Below are 8,803 nucleotides of genomic sequence, written 5' to 3'. Positions count from 1 at the left end.
GGCAGAACTCCAATCGTCTTTGATAGTCAGCAGGAATTAATGCCTGTACCCTCTGAATATGGTACAGATACAGTAACTGTTCATGTAGTGTCTGCCACTCTGATGTCGGACTAACCCCTGCGTCATGCGCAACTGAACGAATGCTAGTCCTAGGATTGTCAGCAACAGCGTCCAACACATCCTCCTCATTGTATGGTGTACGGACCCTCCGAGGTCCACCTGCGTCGGGTCTCCTTGGGCACAGTCTGCCAGTCTCTCTCAGCCGTTTGTGTATGTGAGCGAATGTCTGATAATGTGGCGGACGTCGCAATGGGTATTTTGCTGCATACAGCCGGTGTGCTTTTCTGCTGTGTTCACGTGCTTCACCATAACACATAAGCACATCTACCTGTTCTGCGAAGGTGTATGGTTCCAAGTTTTATACCTGTGTAGGAAAAGTACGGGAACACCATTAATACTGTATCAAACACATACCATACTGTGGTCGTAATACCGCCGCATAACAATGCCCAACGCCTGTGCTTATCATGAGATAACGGAAAACCACGTAACCACCTACGTATTTGTGATCTCCCTCTAAAGCCTCCGGTGTCTGCGTATTACACATGCTGGCTGAATCAACCATTCCAGTATACAACATGATGTACAGTTGGCATCGTGGAACTAACAGAGTTTAGCAATGGTGATATTAAATTATTATTCCAGTAATACTAACGTGGATAGTGATCACAGTGACGTGACGAGTTTCAGTGGGGAAACAAACCCACAGTAGGTGATGTCTGGATTTTATTTTATGCGAGACAGTTTCGACGGCATCCTGCTGTCCTCATCAGTGAAAAAAGAAAATAAGGGGAGCAGGCTGCTGCCGATATGTTCTGGCATACATTACATTCAGCCGTCCTTTACTGTGGGTGTCTTTCTCCATTCATTCTGTTGGCACTGTACTGCGAATGCACATACCTGCTAGCCAGCCAGAGGGTGGCTGGCCCTGTGAATGCATACAGCCCACAACGCGACTACAGTTTGGAATCGAATAACCTGCGAAGTCTCGAACCCCAAACAAATCTTATACCTGTACCGAGCTGCACTGTAGGACATTCTGGCACGGGCTACGATCATGCTGTGTTACCAGCTATAGCTGGTGTGTGCTACATTTCGGACACGTAGCAGCTAAACGCTGCCCACCGTTATTATGTACACAGTACTCCTGGGCAAATAAGTATGTGTATGTTATGCACGTGTCATACCATGACTAGGTCTGGGGGTACATGGCGTCTGTACACGCACTGTTAAAACACCTTAATATCGTTAATTATGTTAATTTGGACGCTGTATTCTTACATATCGTAATAGTCGTCTATCTCCTAAATAACACATTTGAAGAACATACTGTATATTATAAAAAGTGTTTACTTTCCACTATACAACAGGCCCTCAAAAACTGATGCAACAGTTACGAAACACCCTGTGTGTGTGTGTGTGTGTTTGCGTGTGTATATATATATATATATATATATATATATATATATATATATATATATATATATATATGATTTCTCTCCTTTCACAGTCACACGTAGCCTGTTGTTCATTTCTCATTATACCTGTATCTGTACCGTACTTCGTACTTACTAAATCCACTGCTGGACCGGATTCTCACCCCTCAGAAGCGAAATGATAGACTTTTCCCTCGTGCTTGGGGTATGGGGGTAGTTTTTTTTTTTTCAAGAATACTTCCCCAGTATCCCTGCTTGTAGTAAAAGGGGACTAAAAGGGTTGGCGGAGGGTTAGTGCCCCTCCCCGGGAAACAACTAACTAAAAAAACAAACAAGAAGCCTCGGACAAGGACCAACCAAACGATGACGACCCAGGACCGGACAAAGGACTTGGTAATGGCTACATGGAATGTAAGAGGAGCGAATGATCAGGTGAAAGAGAGAGAGATTGTCCAGGTGCCTAAGGGTGCGAAAGTGGATGTATGTGGAATAACTGAAACAAAATGGAGAGGAGAATGTGTGAGAGAATGGGAGTATGGATGGGGTATATGTGCAGGAGTAGGTGAGAATGAGAGGGCAAAGGAAGGAGTATGTATAGTTGTGAGTAAAAGACGGAAGAAGAGCATAAGACAGTATGGATCAGTTGGGTCAAGGATTGTGTGGGTAAAGTTGAAAGTTGGAATACAAATGTGGGCGATTGTGTGTGTGTGTATGCACCAACGCAAGATCGTGCTAGAAGAGTGAGAGAAGAGTTCTGGACAAATGTAGAAGTGTGCATGGAAAAGTTTGGAAGGAATGAGAGAGTGTTTTCGATCGGTGATATGAATGGTAAAGTTGGGAATGTGAAGGTGGATGGAATAGTTGGTGAGTGGGGTGTGCCTGCTGAGATAGATGGGAATGGGAGTGCGTTAGTGGACATTTGTGCTGAGAGGGGGTTGGGATAGCCAATACCCTTTTCAGGCATAAAATGATCCACAGGTATACATGGCGAGTGATGAGAAGGGTGGGTGGTGAACTGAATGAAAGGAAGTCAATGATTGATTATGTGTGTGTGGATGAAAGGATGCGAAGATGTGTAATGGATGCAAGAGCTTATAGAGGTTGGGGGAGTGGACTTTCTGACCACTACTTGGTGGTGGCCAGAATTAGGATTCAAGCAAGATGGAGGAATAGAAGAAGGGAAAGACGAGAGGAAGGAGTAGTTGCAAGGAGAGTGGAAAGGTTACAAGAGGAAGAGAAAAAGGCAGAGTATAAGAAAGAAGTGGAGGAACGATTGGGCAAATATGAATTGGAGCAGATGGGAGACGTGGAAGGTGTGTGTAGGATATTTACAGAAGAAATATGTGCAGCATGTGATGAGGTGTGTGGAAGGAAGTGAAGACGGAGGGGGGTGCAAGGAACAGCGTGGTGGACTGAAGAGGTGAGACAGGCTGTGGGACAAAAGAAGAAAGCATACAATGAATGGATGAGAAATAGGGGCGTGGAAGAAGTTGAGAGGCGGAAGAGAGAGTTATATATAGAAAGAAAGAGAGAGGTGAAAAGATTAGTAAGAGAGAGTAAGAAGAGAGTGGATGAGGAATTTGGAAGGAATTTGAGTGTAAAGTGGAGGGACTGTAAGAAAATGTTCTGGAAAGAGATGAAAAGAGTAAGACAGGGTGGACGTGAAGTTAGCAGGGGAGTGAAAGATAAAAATGGTAGATTACTAGTGGAGAAGGGAGAAAAAGTGAGCAGATGGAGAGAACACTTTAAGGAATTGTTGAACATAGAGGATGGAAGTAATGCGAGTATAAGTGGCTGGGGAATGGCTGGGAGAAGGAGGAAGTTGAGAAGACAGGAAGAAATCAGTAGGATAGAAATTGTAGAAGCAATGAAGAAAGTTAAATCGGGGACAGCCCCAGGAATTGATGGAGTGTGTGGTGAAATGCTGAAGCATGAGGGAGAGATAGTAGTAGAATGGATGTGGAAGATGTGCAGATTGGCCTGGGAGGAAGGTAGAGTCCCGGAGGATAGGAAGTCAGGTATAATTATTCCCTTGTACAAAGGAAAAGGGGAAAAAGAAGTGTGTGGTAATCATAGGGGCATTTGTCTTCTTAGTATAATAGGAAAAGTGTATAGTAGGCTACTTATTGACAGAGTTAGAGAAAGAACAGAGAAATTAGTTGGAGAAGAACAGGGAGGCTTTAGGAAGGGAAGAGGTTGTGTAGATCAGATATTCATTCTTAGATCTTTAGTGGAAAAGTTTCTAGAGAAGGGAAAGAAGTTGTATGCGGCTTTCATGGATTTAGACAAAGCATATGACAGGGTGGATAGACAAGGATTGTGGAAAGTGTTAAGAATATATGGAGTAGATGGGAAGTTGCTGAATGCTGTGAAGAGTATGTACGATGGTGCGAAGGCTGTAGTGCGTGTGGATGGTGAACTAAGTGAATTTTTCTCTTTGAAAGTTGGGTTGAAACAGGGATGTGTCATGTCTCCATGGTTGTTCAATCTGTACATGGATGGGGCATTAAAAGAGGTACAAGGTAGGGTAGTGGATGTTGGAGTGGCCCTGGTGAGAGTGGGCAGTGTTTGGAAACTCCCTGTACTGTTGTTCTCAGATGATACTGTGTTGTTGAGTGAAGATGAAGGTTTTGGAGCTGCAAGGCTTGGTGGATGAGTTTGGGAGAGTGTGTAAGACGCGGAATCTAAAGGTGAATGTAGGGAAGAGGAAAGTGATGGTCTTTGAGAGAGGTGAAGTCAGTGATTGTACAGCGAAGTTGGATGGGGAGGAATTGGAAAAAGTGAGTACGTTTCAGTACTTGGGTAGTGTGATGAGTAAGGATGGAGGTATGGAGGGTGAAGTGCTTGAAAGGGTACAGCAGGGAAGAAAGGTTGCTGGTTCTTTGAAAGCAGTGATAAGAAACAGGGAAGTGAGCATGGAAGTGAAAAAGTTACTACATGACAGTATTGTGATACCAACTCTAACGTATGGAAGTGAAGCTTGGACGTTGTTGGAAGGACACAAGTCAAGAGTGAGAGCAGTGGAAATGAGTTATTTAAGAGGAGCCTGTAGAGTCACATGGAGAGACAGGCTGACGAATGAGGATATAAAGGAGCGTTGTGGTGAGGATGTTGATGTGATAGGAAGCGTTATGAGGAACACACTGAGGTGGTTTGGCCATGTAGAGAGGATGGAGGGTGAAAGACTGACGATGAGAGCGTATGTGAGTGAGGTGGAGGGGGGAAAAGGGAGGGGGAGGCCGAGGATGAGATGGAGGGATGGGGTGGAGAGGTATATGAGAGAGGGGGGTGTGAGTTAAGAGCAGGGCAGTGAAATGGCGGGGGACAGGGCGACTTGGAGGCGATTTGTTTGTGGCCACCCCAAACGGGATTGAGGCGTCTGGCAATAGATAGATAGACATGTGAAAGTGGAAGTGTTGTATTCGCAATGTTTGTGTGTCAAGCTTCGTTTATATCACTGGCTGAACAGATTGGATGCGAACATGGCAAGACATCAATGAACATGTTTCTAGTACACTCTTGTGTGCCACGTCCTGGTTCGCATCCTAGACTCAAAGGAATATACATCACGAGATGAGTGTGTTACCACTGAATCACCTTTGAAGAGACATTTACAGTTTATTGGTGAGTAGTTTTGGGAGGAAATAAAAATATCATCTCACTGCAGAGCTACGTTCTTTATCGAGCTAATCAGGAATGGGATATGTGGCATTAAATCTAAGTTACATTTCTTCGACCAATGGACACCGGAATCATCAAGCTAACACGCCCTAGTCATAATCAATGTTCCCTGTTATAAATCTTTTGGTATGTTCCTGTGAAAAATGTTGTCCTTTTCTTCATATCATCCATGTCAGGGGGAAGCCATTTTTGACTTACACATATTTTGAAATGTGCCTAAATAAGTCCAATTAATAATTCCGCATCTAGCATTTCTTCAGTTCATAAATCCTTGATGAAACCTAATATTACCAGAGTCCTGCTGCTGAAAATGACGACTAACCAATTATCACATACCGTAGTACAAGCACGATTCTTTTAACTTGTATAGAATTTTTACAGCATTACTAGGTCAATATTCATATCAGTAAGGCATAATGACCTGTAGGGAAGATAAAGGACACAGGATGTAATGAACGTTTCGACTGTGACTGGTTTTCCAGAAATGACAAACGTTTGTTACAAATGAACAAACAGTCTACAAAAATGTTCTCTATACTATGAGCAACAGAAGGCTATTGTGCGCTAAACATCGTCCGAGGAATGTATGAGCAACAGGATGCTATTGTATACTAAATATTGCCCATGGAATGTATGTTTTCTGCTGCAGGTAACCATCGCCCAGGGAATTAATGATTTTTCTGCGTCAGGGTTATCATCATTATCACACACCACCTACACCTCAAAGTTCCTCCTTGTGACCTCCCTCGACCACCACCTTTTCTGGGGCCATCAGCAGGTTCTCCTTCAGGGGTAGTGTCGACCAGAAGTCCAGTATCTGAGGAAGGCAGTAAAGGCAGGAGAAAGCTAAAATTAATGCAAGAAAAATGAAAAAAAAAAAAAAATTAAATCAGTGATTTATAACACACACACACACACACACACACACACACACACACACACACACACACACACACATATATATATATATATATATATATATATATATATATATATATATATATGAAAAGATAGGACAAATATGCCATTTCCAGTGGAGTTCAATTTGGTAGGAATGGTTTGTTGTTGTAATTGTCAATTAAGTCACACCCAGTTGAGTCAAAATTGGTTGGTCTAGTTGGTCATTGTAATTGAAAGGAATAGTTTGTTGTTGTTATGGTCGATTGTGTAGCATCCAGTTGAGTCCAAATTGGTAGGTATAATTAGTTTATATTGTAGTCGGTCTTAATCTACTACAGAGCCAGGGAGGATCCCGTGAGAACTCTCTGCTCGTTGACGGCCCTGGGACACTGTCGTACCGGTAGCAGTATCAAATATTTCTCTTGTAAGGCTATGTATGTCTAATTTCAGGTGTTTGAAGGAGTTATGGTGACGATAATACGTTTTCTTTAATGTCTTACGTAATTCTGTTTTGAATAATCCTTGATTTCACACTACTAATTTCTGAACAGTACTGTGACACATTCTCTCACCATAGACACTATCAGATCTCATTCTCTATCTTGTCATATTCCCGCGTCTGGCACTGTTACACTTCACAGTCACCTCACATTTGGATATATCTCATATATATCTCATACTTACACCTACACTGCCATCCTTCACACACACACACACACACACACACACACACACACACACACACACACACACACACACACACACACACACACACACACACACACACTCACACACACACACACGTCACACAATTATTCAACATGGTCTATCCCTATCCATAAACTCATCTAGAGATAGAAACACCGAGATATTGAAACCATCATGAACTTATACATGATTTATAGGATCAGTTACCAAGCAAGCTGCAGAAGGGTGGTGGCAAGTTGCTCCAGTAAGAGTAATAGTAGTTCCTATCCCAGGCTTATCTGAATGTCCCAGTGGAGACCAAGATGACGTTACCCCTTTCCCATGGTCGACAATTTTCCACTTGTGGATAATATGGTACCTGAGGGACGTTTATATGACCTGGCAGCAATGCCACCGTGTCGAATTAGTGCCATCACGTGAAGGCGTCCCTCTCCTACACCGACGGATACTCAAAAAAAAAAAAAAAGATCACAAAGACAAGGGTACGGGACAGCTACCTTTGCTCAATAGGGATATTGAACAAGCTAATACAGTGGTGCGGTCACCTGCCAAACACCTTGCTAAATACACTGGTGTGGTTACCTGCCATACACCTTGCTAAATACACTCGTGCTATCACCTGCCGTACACCTTGTTCCCAGACTAACCCCTTAATCTATCCCTCAGGGTGTGTTAACCTTACCTTCTGGAGGCGATAGGGGGCCATGGAAGGCTCAAGGTTAAGGTCAAGATGGTGAGGGTCGGATGGGTCAAAGGGGGTCCAGATGAAGCCCAAGGAGTCATCTGGGGTTGGGTTCCTATGAGGAAGATATCTGGGGTGAGCAGGATACAGTAGTGTTTTTTTTTTTTTTTTTTAATCAGTATGGCTGTCTCATTTCCACTCACTACAGTACATAAACAGAAGGAAAACAAGACCACAACAAACAAGAGGAATAGAAACAAACTAAACATACACTGTTGTTATACACTTAATTTAAAATCTTGCACGTCTACTGTAATCTTAGGTTACCGATCCATCTTACATTCTCTGTACTGTAATTTAACTTCACTCTGGCGAAAGCAAAGTTCTGTGTAACATATCTAAGCCTCCTGTAAGAAAACCAGGCCCTCAATAATGCAATCTCGACCTCTGTAATATAATCCAGTCCACTTTGATACAACCTGGCCCTCTGTAGCTCAATCTGGCCCTCTGCAGCATAACCTGACCCTCTGCCACACAACCTGACCCTCTGTAGCACAACCTGACCCTCTGCAACACAGCCTGGCCCACTGTAGCACAACCTGGCACTGTGCAGCACTACCTGGCCCTCTGCAGCACAACCTGGCCCTCTGTAGCACAACCTGGCCCTCTTAAAAATAAACCTGCCTTCAGTAGCACAACGTAGTCCTCCGCAACATAGTCTCCGTAACACAACATAGCCTTCTGTAACACAACATAGGCCTCTGTAAGACAACGTAGTTCTCTGCACCATTACCCAGCCCAGTGCAACATAGTCAACTTTAACAGAGCAGAGGCTATCGTAACTCAATCTAGATCTCTCCAACACAATTTAGGCCTCTGATACACACACTAGGCTTCAGTAACGAAACCTAGGCCCTCTGTGATACAGCCTAGGAATCTGTACAATTATTTAGATCTCTGTGGTACACCCTTGCAATCTATTAAGGTCTCCTTGATACAGCATAGCAATTTGTACAACTATTTAGGTCTCTCTGGTACAACCTAGCAAGCAGAACAACTGTTTAGGTCTCTACTGTAGTGAAACTAAGTTAGGAAGAGATGTAATGTAAGTATAACCTAGATGCAAGATAGTTGTAATTTTTTAATTAAGAACAATTTAGTATAAGTGTGGATAATTATAATCTAGTATAAGTGTATTATAAGTATAACATAAAAATGATTTTTGCATCGTGGAGATAAGTTAGAAGTAAACTTCTATGTATTATGTAATTCGCATTAAGTATTACATCAGCCGACCACACTCCCTCCTCCCCTCCATAAAACATGCTGGTAGCGG

General features: G+C 43.0%; 1 long non-coding RNA gene across 1 annotated transcript; it reads right to left on the bottom strand.

Annotated features, from left to right (window-relative positions):
* Nucleotides 1-5,852: 5,852 nt before the first annotated feature.
* LOC145394200 (uncharacterized) lies at nt 5,853-7,577 on the bottom strand. Its single transcript, XR_013896319.1, has 2 exons — nt 7,468-7,577; nt 5,853-5,994 (listed from the first exon to the last, which is right to left on the bottom strand). It is a non-coding gene; the product is annotated as an uncharacterized LOC145394200 (long non-coding RNA).
* Nucleotides 7,578-8,803: the final 1,226 nt, after the last annotated feature.

This window comes from Coenobita brevimanus, chromosome 3, assembly GCF_032717465.1.
Source record: "Coenobita brevimanus isolate Jiangsu-jjx chromosome 3, ASM3271746v2, whole genome shotgun sequence".
NCBI classification, from domain to species: domain Eukaryota; kingdom Metazoa; phylum Arthropoda; class Malacostraca; order Decapoda; family Coenobitidae; genus Coenobita; species Coenobita brevimanus.
Note: the sequence above shows the minus strand (reverse complement) of the source record. Positions and strands in the feature narration are given on the sequence as shown.